Raw genomic sequence first — 22,932 nt, 5'->3', positions numbered from 1 at the left:
TAAAGTGAGCTGATTTCCTACCAAAGATCTCTGATCACCCATGAAAACAGCCTGAGATCAGAATTATACACGTCTGGATCTCTACAGGGACAGAAGATGCCAGTGCGCAGGAAAAGCAGAGTGGGAACATAAGACTGATATCGGAAGATAAGCAAAAGGAGGAGGGAGCCACCAGAGGCGACCCACTGGAAAGTAATACCTCAATACGAGAGTGCCCTGCATCTGGGGACCAGCATTAACTTGGAGTCTGGTTGAAAGCACTCAAAAAGAGCAAAGGATCATGGGGGGGGGGGATGGAACTGTGGAAATCAGGGTGGTTAGGGACAGGAGCTTAAGTCCCTGGACCCAGGACAGCCACCCCTGTCGCTGAGCCAGAGAGAGAGTGGTGGAGAAACCAGGTCTTGGTCCATGAGCTGCCAGTGCCCCTGAGAGCGCGTAGGGTCCGGCTCTCATGAGGGGATGGGAGCCTCACCAGCGGGCAGAAGCACAGCCTTTTTGCACTTTCCACGCGAGCGTGAGATGCGCGTGCCCCACACCCTCCCCTGGGAGAGGTGTACACAGGCACCAGCCGGGTGCTCTTGGACCCGGAAAGACTAGGCACTCCCAGCCCAGGCCAGCGGGAAAATCTCAGTGTGTGATCGTTGCTTGGAATGTCTCTGGTGGTCCGGAGCTGCCTAGACAACCATTGCTGTTGTGGTTTTGGGTAGAAGCAGGAGTTCCTGTGTCCCCAGGGACCGCGATTCTGAACTTACTCTGCCAGCGGCTGAGGCGGAACTTATGTGCTTCGCAGCACTCAGAGGGGAACGGACTGAGGCTTCTCTCTAAGAGGGAGGTCGGGGTGCAGTTTGCTTTCCTCTAAACCTCCAAAAAAACATCAAAAGCTGTCAAAGTGAGAGAAAAAATAAATAAACAAACAAACATAAAAACCTCTAGGGAACAAAAGCCTGAAAAACCGGTTTCCTCAGAGCCCACCGCCTTGATGGGGACAGGAGGACTTAACTCAGGGAACATTGCCTGAAAACCCACGTGGCAGGCCGTTCCCCCAGAAAGCCAACCAGAGAAAAAAAGAAAAAAAAAAAAGAAGAAAAAGAAGACGACAAGAGAACAACCACCACTACTTCATGGATACAACTTTTATTTTTAATTCGTTCCCACTATACTGGTTCTTTTTTTTTTAATATAGATAATTTTTTTTTTAAAGATTTTTATTTATTTATTTGACAGACAGAGAGAGATCACAAGTAGGCAGAGAGGCAGGCAGAGAGAGAGAGGAGGAAGCAGGCTCCCCGCTGAGCAGAGAGCCCGATGCGGGACTCGATCCCAGGACCCTGGGATCATGACCTGAGCCGAAGGCAGCGGCTTAACCCACTGAGCCACCCAGGCGCCCCAATATAGATAATTTTTTAACCTATTTACCATCACAGTGAGATGTCCATTACATCAAATTCCATAATAACCTTTTAACCTGAACTTTTTTTTTTTAAAGATTTTATTTATTTATTTGACAGAGAAAGATCACAAGTAGGCAGAGAGGCAGGCAGAGAGAGAGAGAGGAGGAAGCAGACTCCCTGCTGAGCAGAGAGCCCGATGCGGGACTCGATCCCAGGACCCTGAGATCGCCGCGCTCTCCCCCCTCCCGGCGCCCACCCCCGCGGGGGCTCTCCCGCGAAGGGTTTCCCCCCGCGGGGGCGCGCTGGTGTTGGGGGGGGGCGGGCCGCCCCTCCCACGGCGTGACTGCTCCCCCACCCCACCCCCGCCCCCGGCAACGGGGTGTGTGGGGGATCGGGGCAGACTGTCCCCAGTGCGCCCTGGGCGGGTGGCGCCATCGGCCCGGGGGTTTCCAGGCGCCATGCGGTAACCTGAACTTTTTGATACATATACCTGTGTTTTTCTTTTGCTTTTCTATTTTTAAATTTTTTTTGTTTTAAATTTTAGCTTAGTTTAGTTTAATTTATTCTTTTTTTATTTTTAATTTTTTAATATTCATATAGAGTTAAACTTCAAGGTAATCCCCTTTCCCCAATCAATGCTACCCCTATAGGTAAATAGGTAAATTTTTAATCCCCCTTTATCTTATGAAAGTTGAGTCCTTTAACAAAGATATCAATATACATCCAGGAAGAATCAAAATAACCTTCCTTGCCTACACTGAGAATTTATAACCACTCTCCCATCTTTTTCTTCTGCCAGTGTTTCTGTGTATTTGTGTTTGTTATGATAGTATATAAATCTTATACTTAGGGTTCTTTTTGATGGGGTTCTTTTTTATTTTTTTTTTCTTTTATCAGTCTTTTTGTTTGTCTATTTTTGTTTGTATACTTCATAGATCTTACCCTGGGGCCCATTTGGGCTGAGCCTTCTCTTTTACCTTCCCTTTTTTTCTATCTCTCTCTCTTTTTTTTTTTTTTTTTTCCTCTCATTTGGGTGGGGACTCCTGATTGCTCAGAATCATTCCAGGGTGCACCTTGATACATCCAGCTACATCCGTTCAGTCATCTCTCACCAAATGACTAGGAGGAGGAATGCCCAATAGAAGAAAAATTCAGAGGATGGGCCTTCTGCAACAGAGCTAATGGCTATTGACATAGACAATGTGTCGGAAAGGGGTTTCAGGCTAACAATTATCCAGGAAATAGCTTGGTTGGAGAAAGCCATGGATGACCAAACGGAATTTACTGGGGCAGAACTAAAAGCCACCAGGGATTATGTACACAATGTTAGGGCAGAGATGAAAGCCACCAGAGATGATGTTCACAATGTTCTCAATGAGTTCCAATCTAATCTAAATTCTCTAAAAACTAGGGCTACTAAGACAGAAGATAGAATTAGTGATCTGGAGGACAAACAGATAGAGAGAAAGGATCAGGAGGAAGCCTGGAACAAACAGCTTAGGAGCAACGAAAAAAGAATCAGGAAAAGAAATGATGCCATGAAATGTTCCAATGTCAGAATTACTGGAATCCCTGAAGGGGAGGAGAAAAAAAGAAGTCTAGAATATATAGTGGAACAAGTTCTCCACGAAAATTTTCCCAATCTCACAAATGGAACCAACATTCATGTACTAGAGGCAGAATGGTCTCCCCCCAAGATTATAGATTCTCATAAGTCCTCGAGACACCTAATAGCAAGAATGAAGAATTATAATTGTAGTCAGGCCCTCTTGAAGGCAGCTAGGACAAAGAAGCTCCTTACATACAGAGGAAAGCTCATCAGAATAACATCAGACCTGTCCACAGAAACCTGGCAAGCCAGAAAGGGCTGGCAAGATATATTCAGGGCACTAAATGAGAAGAACATGCAGCCAAGAATACTTTATCCAGCAAGCCTGACATTCAAAATGGATGGAGAGATAAAGAGTTCCCAAGCCCAGCAAGGCTTAAAAGACTATGCAACCACCAAGCCAACATTGCAGGAAATATTAAGGGGGGGTTCTATAAAAGAGGAAAAATCCTAAGAATGCCATTGAACAGAAATATAGAGACAATCTACAGAAAGAAAGACTTCAAGGGTAACATGATGTCAATAAAAACGTATCTATCAATAATCACTCTCAATGTAAATGGCCTAAATGTGCCCATAAAATGACACAGGGTTGCAGATTGGATAAAATGACAGGACCCATCCATATGTTGTCTACAAGACACCCATTTTGAACCTAAGGATACACCCAGACTGAAAGTGAAGGGATGGAGAAGCATCTTTCATGCCAATGGGCCTCAAAAGAAGGTCGGGGTAGCGATTCTCATATGAGATAAATTAGATTTTAAACTAAAGACTGTAGTCAGAGATACAGAAGGACACTACATAATTCTTAAAGGGACTATCCACCAAGATGATCTAACAATTATAAATATCTATGCCCCCAATATGGGAGCAGCTGATTACATAAGAAAATTATTAATCAAGATAAAGAGTCATATGGATATGAATACATTAATAGTAGGAGATCTTAACATGCTTCTCTAAGTAATAGACAGATCATCCAAGCAAAAAATGAATAAAGAAACAAGAGCATTGAATGACACACTGGACCAGAAGGACCTCATAGATATATACAGAACATTCCACCCTAAAACAACAGAATACTCATTCTTCTCGAGTGCACATTGAACCTTCTCCAGAATAGACCACATACTGGGTCACAAATCAGGACTCAACCAATACCAAAAGACTGAGATTATTCCCTGCATATTATCAGATCATGAGAATTTTCCATAGGGTTGTGTGATGTCTATAATCTAAAGTACCAATGGAAAATTGCAGTGAACACAGAAGGCAGAAAAAAAAGACAGTTTACATCGACATGGATGGAACTGGAGGGTATTATGCTAAGCAGAATAAGTTAGTCAGAGAAAGAACTATTGTCATATGGTTTCACTCATATGTGGAGTATAAGAAACAGAGCAGAGGTTCATAGGGGAAGGGAGGGAAAACCAATGGAAAGAAATCAGAGAGGAGACAAACTATTAGAGACTCTTAACTATATGAAACTAACTGTGGGTTGCTGGAAGGGAGGTGGGTGGGAAATAGGAAAACTGGCTGGTGGGCATTAAGGAGGGCACATGATGTGTTGAATACTGGGTGTTATATGCAACTGATAAATTACTGAACTCTATCTGAAATTAATGATGTGCTATATGTTGGCTAATTGAATTTAAATAAAAAATAAGGAAAAGAAAAAAAGAAATAGATTCAAGACATATTTCTCTTTTTTTTAAGCTAGTTTTTTTTTTTAAGATTTTATTTATTTATTTGACAGACAGAGATCACAAGTAAGCAGTGAGGCAGGCAGAGAGAGAGAGAGAGAGGAGGAAGAAAGCTGCCTGTTGAGCAGAGAGCCCGATGCAGGGCTCGATCCCAGGACTCTGGGATCATGACCTGAGCCGAAGGCAGAGGCTTTAATCCACTGAGCCACCCAGGTGCCCCTCAAGACATCTTTCTGAACTGAATCAAAAGACATTGATGATACGTTCTGACAGTTGTGGTATAATTTATTGACTATGGTTAAGTAAGTAGTGATGATATTTGAATATATTAGAACACAGGAAGAGTAAGATCTTTAGAAGATTAGAAAGTTCAGTTTTCAATATATAGATGCTGTATTTTAGCAGCATAATAAAGTATAAATCTGTTTAATTATTGCATGGATTCTTCATTATCCAAGTACATTTACACAGTTTTAAAAGATGTATATGTACTTTCTATATAAAATTACTTATACATTACTAGTTTTATTTATATGACATTAGAGTTTCCATAATATTTTGATCAAAGATATTGCTTTTATTTCTTTTACAAGAGAGATTTTTTTGTTGTTAATTTTAATATTTTGTATGACTAGGTTCATAATCCATTTGAATACTTTGTGTTGATGGGTAACTGACTTCCTGATTTGAAATCCAATGACATGATTCCATTCTGAATCCTCAGGATAATGCTGTTCACTCTGTGTAACAGCTGATTAATTTCTCATATGATGTTTACTGTCATCTCATAAATCTCCTTGGATTTACATGTCTAACCAATTATTTTTTTTTTCTTTAGCAAGGTATATAATTCTATAAAATTCTCAAAATGGCCTATTTCTGTTCGTAGTGTGTATTTCTCAAGCTATGTGTTCACTTCGTATTTCGGTTTCACATACTTTCTAGTAATTGAAATATTTTCCCAGGAATTGAAATTTTATTGGAAATTTTCATTTTTCTAAAGTCTAGAATTATATGAGGTAATTTTTCAAAATATACCAAAATTATTTGCATATATAGTATATAGTTGTAAAGATATTATTACCGTTATTTAAATGTTAATATGCAATTCTGACAGTTCAATTGTCTGTCTATATTATTAGCAAACAGGCAGGCAGATGTGCCAGAATATGTTTCCTATTTTATAATTGTAAGGATGCATGATGGGAAACCACAGTAGAAACTTCTGCAAATGCAAAAAAAATCTAGGGTTTGATCTTTTAAAATGGTTTCAACAAATTACTAAACTGGACTTGAACTATTTATTTTATGCTATACACAGGCAATGGTTTGTATTGAAAGCACACACTCTACTTTTGGTGAACAGGATTATAGGATAACACCCATAATTTTTGCTCCTTACTGTATGAATCTTTTATAATCCCCTCCTCATGAGTTCTGGCAGAATCTGTAAATATGATGGGATATCACTACTGTGATCTTTTTTGCTAATTAGCCAACTTTGATTTAATTGAAAGAGATTATCAAGGTGAGCTTGATTTAATCAAATGAGCCCTTAAAAAAACTGGACTTTTTCTGAAGTCAGAGACATTGGAAGATGAAATGGTCTATGTTGGAGGCCAAGTGGTTTAGAACTGTGGATGGCTTCTAGGAGCTAAAAGTGGTTCCTGTTCAACAGACAGCAACAGAGAATGAGGTTCTTAGCCTTCTTTTATTGTAAACAAATGTAAGAGAAGGGTTTCTGCCCCCCCCACCAAATTTTTTTTGAATTTGAAAAAAGATCCTGAGCTCCAGAAAGGAGAATCACTCTGGTGACACTTTGATTTCAGCCTCGTCATTTCTAGAACAGAGAGCTCAATTCAGCCATGCATGGATTTCTGATGTATAGAGACTGTGAGATAATGAATGAGTATTGTTTTAAGTAGCAAGTAGCTAGGTTGGTGGTATTTTGTTAAACAGCATTGAAAAACAAATGCTCTATTTCCCTCTGGGAATGCAAATATATTTTGAAAGTTGTACTAGAATTTGAATATAAAAATGTAAACCTGCAAATCTAAAGGTGACCCTGAAAGTGTACTTTTGTCTGCTCATTTCAAAAGTATAATCTGGCCATCAAAAAAAGTGCTTTCTTTATTTCTTCTTTGAGATGTTTTATTTCTTCTCCAGGTAATGTCATCGTGTTTTAAATTTCTTTTTTCTGTCCTGGTTGAATTAAGTATTCCATGAAAGAAGAAAAGAACCAGCAAGTCGGTTGAGTTTATTCAATGAATGAAAAGTGAACAAAAAATAAATCTTTTAACTTTAACATTAAATTACTTTCAATACTAAAAATGGAAGACATTTCTTAAGGATTTATTAACTGTGGAATTCACAAAAATAGTGTTACCTTAGCAACTCATGACACAGAAATTAAGCTGTCAAAATCTCGATCATTCAAAAAGGGTCACTGATCTTTGTGTCAACACAGCGGATGAAAAAGAGCTGTAGTGATGTACTTTGCCAGGTTTTTGAACTCTAATAAACAAGCCAAGCTGTGTTTATGAACTGCCTAAAATAGACAAGGAAAGAATACAGCAGTATCTCAATATGCCAAAGCAGATTTACAGGTAGTTGGGCGTTGCACACACTGCCAAAGAAGTCTTCCTTTACTCTCTCCTTTTGTAATGAGGGATACCAGATGTACCACAAAAAGCCAAGCAAGACAACCCCTGCACTTGCCAAGTCATGGCTTTATCACATTATCTGTCATTAAAAAGAGATCCATTAGGTCAGTGCTTCCCTTAGGGAACTCTAGAGTGGCTTTTGACTTGAAGCTTAGAAATTAGCATTAAATTCTCAAGTCCCTAAATAGATCAAGTAGATATATCACCATTGCCATTATGTTGAGATAAAAGAGAACTCCAGAAATAAAAGTTTAAAAAAAAATCAGTAACTACTTTTTCCAGTGCATCTTTACATGGCTCCAGAAGTTCATTCTAGCTTACTTAGTTCGTTACTATTATTATTATTATTTTACTTATTCTTATTTGAGAGAGAGAAACAGAGACAAAGAAAGTGAGCATGAGCAGGTAGAGGGACCCAGGGTAGAGGAAGAAGCAGACTCCATGCTGAGGAGGAAGCCAGGCATGGAACTCAATCCCAGGATCCTGAAATCATTACCTGAACCAAAGACAGACACTTAACCAACTGAGCCACCAAGTCTCTCATAGTGTACTTAATTCTTAATAAACTGAACATTATTGAGGAAGTTGCTTCAGAATATACATTTCACATGTCTTCTGTCTAGGTCAGCTTTTGACCATATCATACCATATACAATAATGTTAGCCAAGAAAGGTAGGGAGAATCAGATTTGATTCTGATCAGTCATTTGTCTCTCAGAAGCATCTTATTTTTTAGGAATCTCTTGATGTCTGAAACAATAGAGTTTCACTAAGACTCTGGGCATCTAATCTTGGTGTCAGGTGGATTAACAAAAAAAGATAGTTTCAGTTTCAGCCCTACTCAATTACAGTTTATGCTGTCCACATTCCTGATTCTCTTTTTTATTCCAGATTTCAAGAGAATGAATATATGGTTGTTCAATCCTATTAGCCTAATGTAGATTAACAATGGCTAAATAATGGTCTCTCAAAGATAGCCATATCCTATTCATATGATTTGGCTACATGGCAAAATTGACTTTACGGATGTGGTTACAGTCACAAATGTTGAGATGGGGAGATTATTTTGAATTAACCAGATTGGCCAAATCTAATTACATGAACTTTTACAAGTGAGACATTTATCCAGCTACAGTCAAGGAGATGTGGTGGAAGAAGAGGCAGGAATGATTTGAAGTGTAAGTGAGACCTCATCTGTTGTTGCTGGCTTTGAAAATGAGGAAGGTCAAGGACCAGGGAATGCTGGTAGTCCCTATAGCTAAGAATGACTGCTAAGCCTAGAACCAGAAAGTGAACAGGATCTACAATTGTGTGAATCTGAATTTAGCCAGTTATCTAAATAAGTCAAAGTGCATTATGCTCCAGATCTTCTAGATAAGGCCTTAGATCTGTCAACACTTCGATTTGGGTCTTGTGACTTTCTGAAAATAAAAAGCGAGATCCTTCCAGATTCTGATGTTCAGAACTGTGATATAATAAATTTGTCTTGTTTTAATACTAAATTACTGGTAATTTTTATGGCACCAATAGAAAACTAATACACAACATAATAAATTGCTCTATCATGACATGTGGTGTCTGACTCAGTTGGCCCAGGTCTATTTCTTAATGATTTACTTTACCTTCTTACTATTTTCTATGGTTTTTCTTGCTCTAGTTGCAAGTGTGTTCAAATGTGCTGCACATTTCCTACACACTTGAAATTCTGTCAGTCACCTTCTCACACTTAAAGATTAGGGGAAGTACAGTTTTATAAAGCCATATACTGCTGACCATACCTGAGAATCGAAGAGCTGTGATACTTACCATTGTGCTCACGTTCCCAAACAAAATCTCTCCAGAGCATTCCACAGAACAACAAGATAGACCTGGGCCAGGAGCCAATTCTGGGAGGCCAGCCAGCACTAGATATCCAAAAGGAGGCTGGACTGTGGCCACAATCAAAGGAAACAGGCAGAATACTCTCATATTGTAAGTGGGCACATTCTATTGTTAGCTTACTTCCTTCCCTGAATCTTGATGAAATGGAGTCTATTCTGATTTGAATGTTCTTTTCAGTGAACACAGATAATGAAATCCGCTGGCGATGGCTGCTGCTTCTTTTTTATCTTCAGAATGTCCCCTTGTTGCTGCCTCCTTCTCCTTCTCCCTCTCTTCCCCTGAATATTGTACAGGTGTGTGTGTGTGTGTATTTACACACATATATAACATTATATAATGTGTATTATGTTGCATAATAATATATAGTAATGTGTACTATGTATATGATGTATAATGTATAATGTTTAGAAGATTCAAACACCAAGCCAATATAATATATTAAAGAAATTATTATGTAACTTAACTATTTTCATTTATTTATTCATTTGTTTATTTCATTTATTCATTCATTCATTTATTTATTTCACTTATTCATTTATTTTATTTCATTTTATTTCATTTCATTTATTAATTTATGTATTTTTATAGAATGGTTACCATGATAGATGCTATGGATATAGTAGTCATCATATCCCTACTTCCATAGAGATTTAATATAGAAGAAAAGTAGATATGAAAAGTAGATATGAAACAGGTAAATACATAATTAATATGCTATAGTGGAAAAATCTCCATTGTTATGGCAACATGTAGAAAAATCAAGGTATTTTGAGGTGAGGTAAGTAGAATCAAGACCAAAAAAAAGCCAGGTTTTGAATGAAGTAATATAGTATCATTGAATCAGAGATGTAAAGATTAGATAGGAGTTGATTAAAATTATGAAGAAAGGAATTACTAAAAAGAGAAAATACTATGGATATCTTAAGATGGAAAGTGCCTGGGACATTCAAAGTAAGGGAAGGCGAATGTGATTGGAGCCTAATGAAGGTGGGGGCGAACTGGCAAAAATGGAAAGTGTGTAGGAGCCAGATTATGATGGGTATCAAAGGAATTGTTAAATTTTATGAACAGTCACATAAGACCACTAGAAAAATATTAAACTGACCTAAGCAAGAAAGTGAAAGGATCATACACATACACACAAACACACACACACACACACACACACACATACACCCCTAAAAGTAATGCTTCACATATACGGATAATTTCCTGATGAAATACGTACAGAGCTAAGAATTGTGCAATGTGCTATCAGAGGCTTGTAAACTATTTTTAATATTTCCAAAATAATGGTTAATAAGATGTTGAAGACTCTCCACACCTTACATTTCATTACTTTGGCAGAAATTCTCGTTACAGGAGGTTCATTCTGATCAGAAACTCTAAATACAATATTCCAGATAATCTCCAGGGAAAAATAATTTTTATATAAATAATGCTCATGGAAAGAAAATGAATGAGCAAAGTGTGAATAGTGTGAATGTTGGAATGACTCTTTAGGACTATTCAATCTGATATTTTTGGCAAATATTAATTATATTCCATAAAATCTGGTGCTCCACCCCTCTCAGTGACAAAAAGGACAATCTCTTCTTTGTATTTTGTTAGAGGGCATGGCTATTAGACAAGTTCTCCAAATGGGCTGTGGACTTGAAATGAGTCATTTGCTTTTGGAAGCACTTATTGCTGTTGTGGATCCTGTACCATCCTCCCCTGCCAAGATGGTGCTGGGGAAGGGCTTTAGTTGAGAGGGTGGAACCATAGAAACAAAGCATACTGAACACTGGATCCCAACTAGAATCCCTAGAGCCACACTAGCCTCTGTATGAGGAAACCTGGGATCATGACCTGAGCCAAAGGCAGTTGCTTAACAGATTGAATCACGCAGGCATCCTTCCGGTCTTTTTTTTTTTTTTTTTTAATGCCAGTCTCTATTTCAGTTGAATTTAACTATCTCAGAAAATATATATATATATATTTTTTTTTTTCTTCATTTATGGCAGGTCTCACACAGTTCTCATCCATCTATTTTTCTATACTTCCAGACATGCTTTGTATGTTAAGTCTTCCAGGAAGGACTATACAAAACAATCTTGCTATTCTCTTTCTTTGTAATTAACCCTCGAATATCACTTACAATAGAGCCCAGACAATTCACTATCTAATATATTTATTTCCTACAGCTATATAAAGTTATTTTCTTATTAATGTTCACTCTCAATGTTTGATAACATTGAAAAAATTGTATGATTTATTTATGATCAAATATGCTATATTTTACTTGCCTGATTTGAAGAGCACAACATTGTACTGTCCATTTTATAATCAATATCAACCAACAAAGAAATGCTGTCTAAGCCTTCCTCAGCTGCTTTAGAAATGCATCGTATCTGCTTTCCTGAAAGTTTTTTTTTTTTTTGAAGAATATATGCTTGCCTGTGTGGTAGGGACAAAATAATAATTAGCATTTGGCAATTCTGCACTCAGACTTGGAGTCTCAAAAAGGCACTGAAGTAATTTATAAGGCATTTGATAAGGCGAGCTGGTGATTAGATGTAGGTTACATCTCAGCATAAACTTTCTCAAATTGTTCTACTAAATTTAAGGCACTGATTGAGAGAGGATTAAGTGGTGTTCAAGAACTACTTTATAATCTGCAGAATAACACAAGACCTGTTTTATTCCTTTATCTGACTTTTAAAAGCTATTTTAAACAAGAAGTAGCTCATATATTTACCTTTTATTTCTTTGAGTTTTTATTATATTTAGACATTATATGCATCTACAGTAATGTGATTATTGAGGACTAATGAGTATTTACTAAAGGTTAAACAAATAAGTAATTTTCAGTTTGTATTATTCTCAGACTCTTTGTATTCTCAGTAAAAGATTTAACAATTATAAAATTAATCTTTTTTCTATTAATTGCAATACTTACCTGTAATGGATTACTGCATAATAATGGGGCTATCTAAATTGGCTTAATGATTACAAAATTAGAGTTTATAGTCCCAGGATTATGTTCCACCATTTTAATATGACATGATATAAAGTCTTTCAAAATCTGCTTCCACTAATTTTTCCAAATGAATTTTCCATGGGCTGTCTCTCATCTCTTGAGGATCACTAAACTACTTTCTCTGCAAAGTGCTTTTTTTTTCTTTTTTCACTTGCCTTTCATGACCTCAAATATTTGCATGCACTCTTTTCTCTATATGCTCCACCTGAAATGTCTTTTATTTCCTTTTATCTCTTTAGGAGATTTCTCTATGAGAAGTGCTGTCTATATACACTTAGAGTTCTTTATTAGGCTATAAATCATTTAAGATATGAGAATATACAGAATTTATATCACCCATCTATGACAATATGATAAATTGCAGGATACAAGCTAAGCATTTAATAAACACTTGTTGGCTGAAATGATTGATGGAGAAAGAATTACTTTATTCAAAAACAGATGTCTAGACGACCAAAAGATACAATAAGAGATAAAAGGTTGCTACCACCTGTACAGCTAGGAAGAACTCAGGTAATATTTTCATTGTGTTCAGTATTTTGTTTTTTATATATTTCTTACCTAGAGGTAGAATAACTATAACATGCCTGCCAATTCCCCACGTCAGAGGTGCTCCTTTGACAAGTTTTAGAGAATTTAAAGTTTAAATATTGAAAAAATAAATCACAAGGCAAACTTATTTTATGTAGCATATGTTTTAATCATACACGTGACTTCATGTGAATGATCTTTTGTTTTTTGTTAATTCTGGAAGCAGTAAATAGTGTTCTAAGTCCAGAGTCCAAATGTTGATTTTTTTTTTTTAAAGATTTTATCAAATGTTGATATTTAAATGTAATCACCTGCCTTCAGTGTGTTTCCATGGTTTCCATGTGGCTTTTCTCCTTTTTGTGAGTAGCACAGTTTGTTCCCTAAAGGGAGTCTGGAGTATTAAGTGATGACAATTTGATACATAACAGAGTTTTATTATTATTATTATTATTTAGTTTATAATAATATTTCCTATCTTTCTGTCCATTTGAATATATATTTTTGAAGGAATTTTCAAATAGGTAAAATGTTAGTTAGTACAAATATATCAAACATGTTTCTGTTAGTTTTCTGAACCAGTTTATACTCCTTAAATATCTGTGACTCATTCTTGAAACATTTGAAACTTTTGGTCTTTATGTGAACTATGATATAATTGGTTTACACACCTACCAGCATACTGCCTGTTGTATTGCAGATATTGAACAAAATACAAATTAATAGATGAATGAATTAAGGAACCAAACATCAGCATAAGCTAAGTGGTGGTAATAACTTCCTCAAATGCAGTTGAAGAAATAGAAATAAGGGATGTAGGTTATATACTGCACATTCAGAAAGTTTGATTGTTGTATCTGTCAGGGTCCCAGAAGGAAAGAAATGACCCAGAGCAATGGGTGCTGCAAGCTTCCAGGTACTGCAGAAGTCAGCCACGAGAGGGGTCGCATACTCTGCAGAAGTTTGGTCCCTGGAATGTCCCACACAGGACATTCAGAGTGCAGGAGCCTGGCCTTGGCAAAACCGAAAAACTATGAGGTTGCCTCTCCGCAGCTGCCTGTGCTGTAGAAGGAAGCCTGGAACTAAGTCCCTGCCTGTTTCAGAAGCCCAGCTCCAGAAAAGCTGCCCACACAGCCAGGGCCAGGTGCTGGAGAAGCCACACCACTACAGAAGCTTGTGAAGAGGAACACACCAAAACAAAAAAGAAAAGCCCTTCTGCCTTGTTGAATTTCTCTTCTGCTTTATTGACATATATCATTCCAGTTAGTGAAGGACAAACATATTAATAGAACCAAGCTGTCTTTCCAATAAAGGGTAATAATTTGGTCACAGGCTCCCCTGTGAAATGAAAAATGAATATAGGGAGAAAAAAAAAAAGAGAAAGTTAAAGAGGATGCACACAAGAAGTAGAGAAGTTTTCTGTATGTTTGCTTTATAGGAATCAAAGTGCTTAAAAAGAAGGAATGGAATAAGACAAGAAAGGAAGGCAAATGTCCTGAAGTAGAAAATAAATGATGATCACATCATGATTACAAGAGCAGGTGAAAATATCATGGATAAAATTTTTAATTATATACGTTTATCTTGTGTTTATAACAGTGATTTACACGATTTACACGATTGCTTTTTCTTTTCATTTTTTTTAAAGATTGCTTTTCATTGTTCTTTATCTAATTATTCCTGGAAGATTATATTTGAAATACAAGTTTTACAGTTGCTTAAGATTTTGGATAGGAAAAATGTAGGGAACTTCCAACACAACACTAACATAGACTTAAAAAAAATTATAGTCTTTAAAAATCTAAAAAAATATAAATAAAAATAATAATCTAAATATATCTATAAAATACCTAGTTAGCTGATATTGTTCACAGGCCTTGGCTTTAGGAATATCTTACATTAATTAGATTACATTACTTCTAAGCAGTATATACAGTATATTTTCACTAATTAATATATTTATTTACATAAATAATTAAGGCTAATTATTATGAGTCAGTTCTCTGAAATATGTGAAAAACTATGCACTGATAAAACCAATTTTTCTTTTTAATGGGCAAATATCACAAGCATGTTTAAATAGGAATTAGGTAGTATTGAATTGGATTCAATATATATTCATTAATAAAGCAAAATTATAGAACCCTTAACTTGGCAGCAATATCTCTTCTAAAAATTTAAAAGTCAGGGCTTTAAGAGTTATTGGGATTTCTCTTAAACCATATTTAAGATATGCCTTAAAGAAACAACTAATTCCTGACAACTTTTAGCAAAGCCTACTCTATACCTTCCAAAAAATGGATATACTTCTTGCTATTGTTTAAGTAGAAATGCTAACAAGTCTAATTTTAATCCCAATCATCTATATTTTCACTTTGTGCTTTTTCTTCTTATCATACAGATTATTTCTAATCTGATCCTCGCCTAAATGGAGGACATATCAAGGGTATCTGCACGAAAAAAATAATCAAATAAACATTTTAATGATTTAGTATTTGGTATTTATGCTATGTAAGTTAAGTATTTGGAAACATGAAAAGATATATTTGTAGTTATATTTATAAATTATTAGTGGTTAGAACAAATCATTGATATAATATTTATATAAATTTTACTAATTAAATAATTTATCTAATAAAGTAATCAAAGGGTTGTTTTCATTATTAATTAATAAATATAGAGTATGCTATTGGGGAATAAAACATTGTTTTGACCACCGTTGGGCCATCAAAATAATTAAAAAATAACAAATACTAAAAGTGTGAAATAATTATTTTGTCTTGAATTTTTTACAAATGCATAAACCAAAATTTTAAGTATTTATCCTAATGAAATAAAAATAAATAGAAAATTAATAATAAATCTAAAACAGTTATATTTTAGTTTTCATATTATATTATTTAGATAGATTGGCCAGCTACATAAAAAGTGGTGTTCCTCATGTCCCTATAGGAGGGGTTTGAGCTGAAACAGAAATTTTGTTTGCTACTAACAGTGATGGGATAGATGGTTTCTCAACGAGTTATAATCTCCACTGACTTCAGAAATATAATTTTGTTGAAGCAGAACACTGTTGTTTCTATCCTTACCTGACAAAAAAATGTGAGCACTGCTTTTGTCACCAATATAAATCTAACTGTCCAAGTTGCAAACACATGGTCATTTTCTGTTTGTTGCAAAGCTAATGTGGTCTATTATTGCAATGTATTACTTGAAATGTACCAACATATGTATCCTGTGATTATTTGCCATCTACGCGTTGGTATTCAAGCATCAGTCATCTGGTATTTTATTCTTTTAGTGCTCTTTCTGATTCCATGCTTTGATTTATGGTAAAGTGTTCATCAATCAAACTGGCATTGCTTTTAGTCACATTTAGAGGTGGAAATGGTTTAATTTAATCAACAAATGCACATGTTCTACTCCTGTATATGTAACTATAGGCCCCCTTGCAGTTTTAATAGCTTGCTTCAGTGGTTGTCAGAAGACTACCATTATTTATACCAATGCATTTGAATGTTGTTGCCAATTAACTCTTGAAATGAAAAGAAGGATACACAAGGATCTTCCAGAAGTTTAGTATGTTCATACTTGTGTAACGGCTACTTAGAACTGTCCTCAAATAGTAGACTACTTGCCTGTTGCTGCCAGTTGGATTTGCTTAACTATTATTTCCCTTTAGCCAAAGGCACAGAATGTAGAAAATCTATATGTAAGGGCTTTGGCAGAAGCTTAGCTATTTATCATTTGTGTGAGGATCAAGCAGGCCAGTTGTACTGTTTATTTTAATGAAGCCAGTATTGAGAAGGAAGTTCAGAATAACAACATAAACCATTATTCACTTTTCCCCTTGTTTGCAGTTGCAAGAATGTTGCAAAATAGCCTTGGCTTTAATTCTTTTCACAAATGCTCATAATAGAGAAATTACTTCTATTTAGATACCACTTATATAGCATATATATACTATAAAGCTTCTTTTAAGAAATTGCTGCATTTTCTGATACCCAGGACCATAAGACAAGAAGAAAAAAAAATACATTTTATTCTGAGGACAAGAGACATTTGAAGTCTAAATGAAATCCAAACAGACTTTGTAGTTGACTGTGGAATCAGTGTGCAGCTGTGATTTGAGGTAATTTTAAAGTACCTTATCTTCTTTTATGCATAAATGTTTAGCATGAACCTCACTCCTCCTAATGCTCCTAAACTCCAGTATGAGGAATGAGGGGAGAGTTATGGTTAGGCTTCAAAGTGACGAGCAATAATGCTGATTAAGTTGAAGATGACCAGTTTCACAGGGAAACAATTTGTAGGAATAGTGATGGTGAGAATACACAAGGAGGGAGGGCATTCTGCAGAATACAAATGCTTCAACACCCAGGCCCCTACTGCAATCCCCAACGCAAATGTTTGGGAATGTCTAGTGATTACTATTCCTTTACTGTGCATATAAGATATTAGAATAAATACGGGAACACTTCAACATTTTATGAGAATGATAAAAATAAAAGGATATATAGTAGTTCTCCTTATCCATGGTTTTACTTTCCATGATTTTGCTTATTTGTGGTGAGTTGCTGTCTGGGTGCAGATGATTCTCCTCCTGAAATTCCATCGGAGGGTCGATAGTAGCCTACTGTTATGTCAGAGTGCCTACATCACCGTCCTTCCCCTCACTTCATCTCATCACAGATGCATTCTATCATCTCTCGTCAAAACAAGAAGGGTAAGTACAGTGTAGGCTATTTTGAGAAAAAGAGTGAGAGAAACCATATTCACATAACTTTTATTGTAGCATATCATAGAAATTGTTTCATTTTATTAATAGTTGTTAATCTTTTAATGTAATAAATTAAACTTAACCATAGGTGTGTATATACAGGAAAGAACAAGTATATGTTCTCTGCTTCTCATAGTATATACAGTTCTCTACAATCCATGGTTTCAGGGCATTCACTGGGGTCTTGGAATGTATTCTCCTTGGATAAGGAGGATCATTGCATTTTCTCTTAATCCCCAAAGTCCAGTTGCTTCTGTGGTGTTTTACACAATAGTAGATTTTTGACTCCATGACATAGTGTCAAGAATTCTGAAGACACATGTGGCAAGGAAGAATATCATCCCTTTGTTCATCCATTTGGGTAGAATATCAGCACCATACTGTGTTCTAGATACTCTGAAAGCTTGAACTCTGATAGGAAAAAAACTGAGAAACATTGCAGTTCTTTCCAAATTATCCATATTATCATGACTTTTTATTTACAGAGAGTACCTTTAAGGGTAAAATACCCATTGAAGAAAACTGTACAAGGAGAGGTAGTTTGTTTTTGTTTTTGTTTTGTTTTGTTTTGTTTTTTGAGAAGGGACAGTTTTGATGAGATAAGTAAAGCTCAAGATTATAAGATATTTGAAGGTATTTGTAAACATGGCAGATCATCTTCTTAATTCAAAGCTTCTGCTCTATCTATCCCCCTCTTGAATTCTTTTTCTAGAGAGCTGACTGGGTCTCTTCAAAGGCCATCTTGTCAAAGAAACCATTCTTGACCCATTCAATAATCCTATCCTGTGTATTTTCCCTCAAAGTGTTCTTACCATCATCTCGATACACAAACACTTTCTTGTTCACACTCATATTTAAACATATACCTGCTATTATCTGTGTTCCCCAAATGGAATGAAAGCTTGATGACCTCTGGAGCTCTCTCTGTTTCTATCCTCAATGTCTAGAACAATACCTATGTCTAGAACAATGCAGGACAATTGATGATAGGTAAATATTTGCCTAATGGTTATCTACTTATATATCAACCATTTTCTTAATGAGAAAATCAGTTACATCCTTTCAATTTATGTGATGTATAACATAACAATTCCTAAAACTTTGCCTTGGATCTCAAAATATTATTCAGCTTTATTTATTACAAATCAACAAATCCACATACCTATATCCCTTTCCTGAAAAATACTAAGTAACTACCATGATGAGTACTTGGCTATGAGTACCCCTCAAACACATACATAAAAATAAGAATGAACACATACAATTCTACTTTTTTTTTTTTTTTTTAAGGTTTCTTCCCTGCAGGATTCCTAGAGGTTTTTTTGTTGTTGTTGTTTTATTTTGTTTTGTTTTTTAGATTTTATTTATTTTTTGGGGAGAGAGCACATGCAGGGAGAAGGAGGGGAAGAAGTCTCCCGTGCAGGAAACCTGACATGGTGTTCTATCCCAGAAGCCACCCAGGTACCCCACAATTCTACCCTTTATTGACAATTGTAAAATAAAAACAAAACAAAACAAAAAACCTAAATACTTCTGTAGAACTATCAATAACTTGATATATTATTGGCTGCTTTGCTATGTTTTGTGTCTTGACAGCTTTATTATGTATAATTGAACCTTCATATAATTAAGTTATACAGATATTAAAGTTTTGATATATAGACACACATATGATGCAATGAACACACTCAAGATAATGAACATATCCATCACCCAAAAATAACTTCCTTTATGCACCTTTGTTATCCCTGACACTAGGGCTTCCTCATAACTCCCTTCCCAGGTTATCACTGATCTGTTTTCTCTTACTGTAGATTACTTCGTTTTTGTAGACTTCTATATAAAAGGAAACATATGTCATGCATTTTTATGTCTGCTTTTTGTTTTTCCTTAACCTACTTATTTTTGACTATCATCATTGTTAAGAACATCAGTTATTGCTAGGCATTATCATAGGAGTTTGTGAATCCATTCTTTTTGTTGATAGATATGTAAGTTATATCCAGTTTTAAGTTATACAGATAGAGTTTCTATAAACATCTTAATTTGAGCATGAGTTTTTGTATGGACATATGCTTTCAATTCTGGATACCTATGAGTAGAATGATTAGATCACATATAAGGTATGCATTTAATATCTAAGAAATTGTCCATTTTTTTTCAAAGGGATTGTTTCATTTTACTTCCCGGTACTTAGTGAATGAGAGTTGCAGTTTCTATACATCCCCATCTGCTCTTGATATGGTCAGTCTTTTAAATTTTAGCAATTCTAATGGGTGTGCAGTAAGCAGCTCACTGTGTTTTCAATTGCATTCTAATGGCTAAGGATAGTGAGCATCTTTTCCATATTTATATAATCTATTCCACAGTGTTGGTTCAAATTTCCTACTCCTTTTTGATAGGTATGTTTGTATTTTTTTTTAAAGATTTTATTTATTTATTTGACAGACAGAGATCACAAGTAGGCAGAGAGGCAGGGAGACAGAGAGGGGAGCAGGCTCCCTGCTGAGCAGAGAGCCTGATACAGGGCTCAATCCCAGGACTCTGGGATCATGACCTGAGCCGAGGGCAGAAGCTTTAACCCACTGAGCCACCCAGGCGCCCCTGTTTGTATTTTTTATCATTGAGTTTTGAGAGGTCTCTATATATTATGAATACAAGTTATTTTGAAGATAATCGAGGCTGTGGCTTGTCTTTTTATTCTTTTATCAATGTCTTTTGAAGATCTGATGGCTTTAATCTTTATGAAGTCCAATTTATCAATTTGTTCTTTTATGGATTCTGCTTTTGACATCATATCTAAGAAATCTCCATCTAACTTAAGGTCATAAAAATTTTCCCCTATTATATATTCTATAGGTTTATAGTTTTAGATTTTTAATATTAGACATATAACCCAATTTAAGTCATTTTTTTAATATGATATGATGTGTGAATTAGAGTTCTTGTTTTGAATAACAGTTATCCAATACCATTTTTAGAAAAATTGTATTTTTTTCACTGGATGGCCTTTGCAATTTTATCATAAATATCATAAACAGTGTTTCAAAATGTGTAGGTATAGTTTCTAACTCTCTATTCTGAGGTATTAATGTGTTTCTTTGCCTTGTTGCTAGTATCAAACTCTATTGTATTCTGTAGCTTTGTGAATTACGTAATGTTGCCCTTTCTACTTTCTTTATGTTCAATTTTTTATTATTCAATGCCCTTTGCAATTCCATATGAATTTCAGATTCAGTTTGTTAATATATACAAAAAATGCCAAGATTTTGATTGGGATGTATTGAATCTATAGGACAACTTGGAGAGAAAAAACAAACAAACAAACAAACAAAAAACTTCTTAATAATATTGAGTCTTCTGAACTATAAACATGGCACTGCATTTAGGTCTTTTTTAAGTTCTCCAACAAAGTTTTGTAGTTTTCCAATAACTCTTGCCTATATTTTATCACATTTAAATCTAAGTGTGTAGGGGAACCTGGGTGGCTCAGTCCGTTAAGTGTCTGCCTTTGGCTCAGGTCATGATCTCAGGGTTCTGGGATCAAGTCCTACATGCTCAGCAGTGGGTCTGCTTCTCCCTCTCCCTCTGTGATCTCTCTCACTCTCACTCTCTCTCAAATAAATAAATAAAAATCTTAAAAATAATAAATAACTCTAAGTGTTTATATTTATGATGCATTTAATTTTTTTATCATTTTTTTAATATAGGCAAATACATTTGGCTTTTATATATCAATCTTGTATCCTGTAGCCTTGTGAAATTCACTTATCAGTTCTAATATTTTAATAGATGTTATTGTATATTTCACCTAGACAACCATGCTGTCTGTAATTAAGGCTGTCTAGTTCTTCCTTTATAATTTAAATATCTTTTTTTTTCTTCTTGCCATAATTATTGTGCTGCCTACCTCTTTCAGGATCATATTTAATAGAAGTGGTGATAGAAGGTATACATGTCTTTTTCCTAATCTAGGAGAAGAAGTCTCAGTCATTAACCATTACATAGGATATTAGCTATATACTTCTTCAGATATCCTTCATCAGGTGTAAGAAGCCTCTTTAGGTTTCCAGCTGTTTGGATGTAAATATCTCCTAATTATATTGTCTTTTTAAAAAATATTTTATTTATTTATTTGACAGAGATAGAGACAATAAGAAAGGGAACAAAGTAGGGAAAGCGGGAGAGGGAGAAGCAGGCCTCCCACTGAACAGGGAGCCCAATGTAGGACTCAATCCCAGGACCCTGAGATCATGACCTGAGCCAAAGGCAGACTCTTAATGACTGAGCCACCCAGGTGCTCTATATCATGAGTCATTTTTAAGTTAGTTTAATTTACTTATATACTCATGGCTGATTTTATTTTCTTGCTTCGAGTGACTGGTAATTTGAATTTGATGCCAGACATTATAGATTTTGTTTGCATGGTGTTAGGTATACTTTTGTATTCCAATAAAAAATTCTTAAGGTTTTTTCATGAACCAGTGAAGTTACCAGAGAACAATTTGATCCTTTATATACACATAAATTTTATATGTAGGGGCACATGGGTGGTTCAGTCAGTTGTGTGCCTTACTCTTGATTTCAGTTCAGGTCTTGATCTCAGGGTTGTGAAATTGAGCCCTGTGTTGGGCTCTGGGCTCAGTGGGAGGTCTGCTTCTCTCTATTTTCCTCTCCCTCTGCACCCCTCTCCTCTGCATGCTCTCTCTTTCTCAAAATAAATAAATATATTTTTTAATTTGAAAAAAAATTTTGTATATATAAATATTATATACATATTTTATTGATGACATTGGCAATGCTCAGTCTAGGGCTAATTAATTCTCACTACTTAAGCAATAATTTCTTGACTTGGTCTATCTAAAGTCCTGTAGATCATGATGTTTTCTATTTTGTTGGGTGAGAATAAGCACTGTACTTCATGTGAGAAGACAGAATACTATTCCACCTCATCTGTTTAGGGTGCATATCTCCTTGCATGATATTTTCTGATATGCATGCACTTGTAAGTTCTCATATGAATATACAATATTGGCAGCAAATCTATGAGGTTCTCTCTGGGTTACTCACTCCTCACTAGTTAATTATTTCTCAAACCCAGCCTCTTTCACCCCTGAAAGACAAATCATCAAGGGAGTCCAATGGGCATCCCCTCAGCTTTCCCTTTCCAAATTATGTCTCATAAATTGTCACAAGGCACTATATTTGGACATTCAAAGGTTCAACTTTTTCTTATTTCTAGTAATTATTACATTTTGTTTTGTGATGTCAGTGTTTTTAAAAAATTGTCACAGTTCTTCCATCCGTTATTTGATCATTTTAGACATGAGGGCAAATCTCTTATTATTATTA

At 35.5% G+C, this 22,932-nt stretch overlaps 1 long non-coding RNA gene across 1 annotated transcript; it reads left to right on the top strand.

The window, feature by feature from the left end:
• The first annotated feature begins 1,606 nt into the window (after positions 1–1,606).
• On the top strand, positions 1,607–22,642 carry LOC116583798. The gene is made up of 3 exons (XR_004282908.1): positions 1,607–1,836; positions 13,612–13,615; positions 22,631–22,642. It is a non-coding gene; the product is annotated as an uncharacterized LOC116583798 (long non-coding RNA).
• The last annotated feature ends 290 nt before the right edge of the window (positions 22,643–22,932 follow it).

This window comes from Mustela erminea, chromosome 2 (assembly GCF_009829155.1).
Source record: "Mustela erminea isolate mMusErm1 chromosome 2, mMusErm1.Pri, whole genome shotgun sequence".
Classification (NCBI taxonomy): domain Eukaryota; kingdom Metazoa; phylum Chordata; class Mammalia; order Carnivora; family Mustelidae; genus Mustela; species Mustela erminea.
This window is presented reverse-complemented; position numbering and strand designations above follow the sequence as displayed.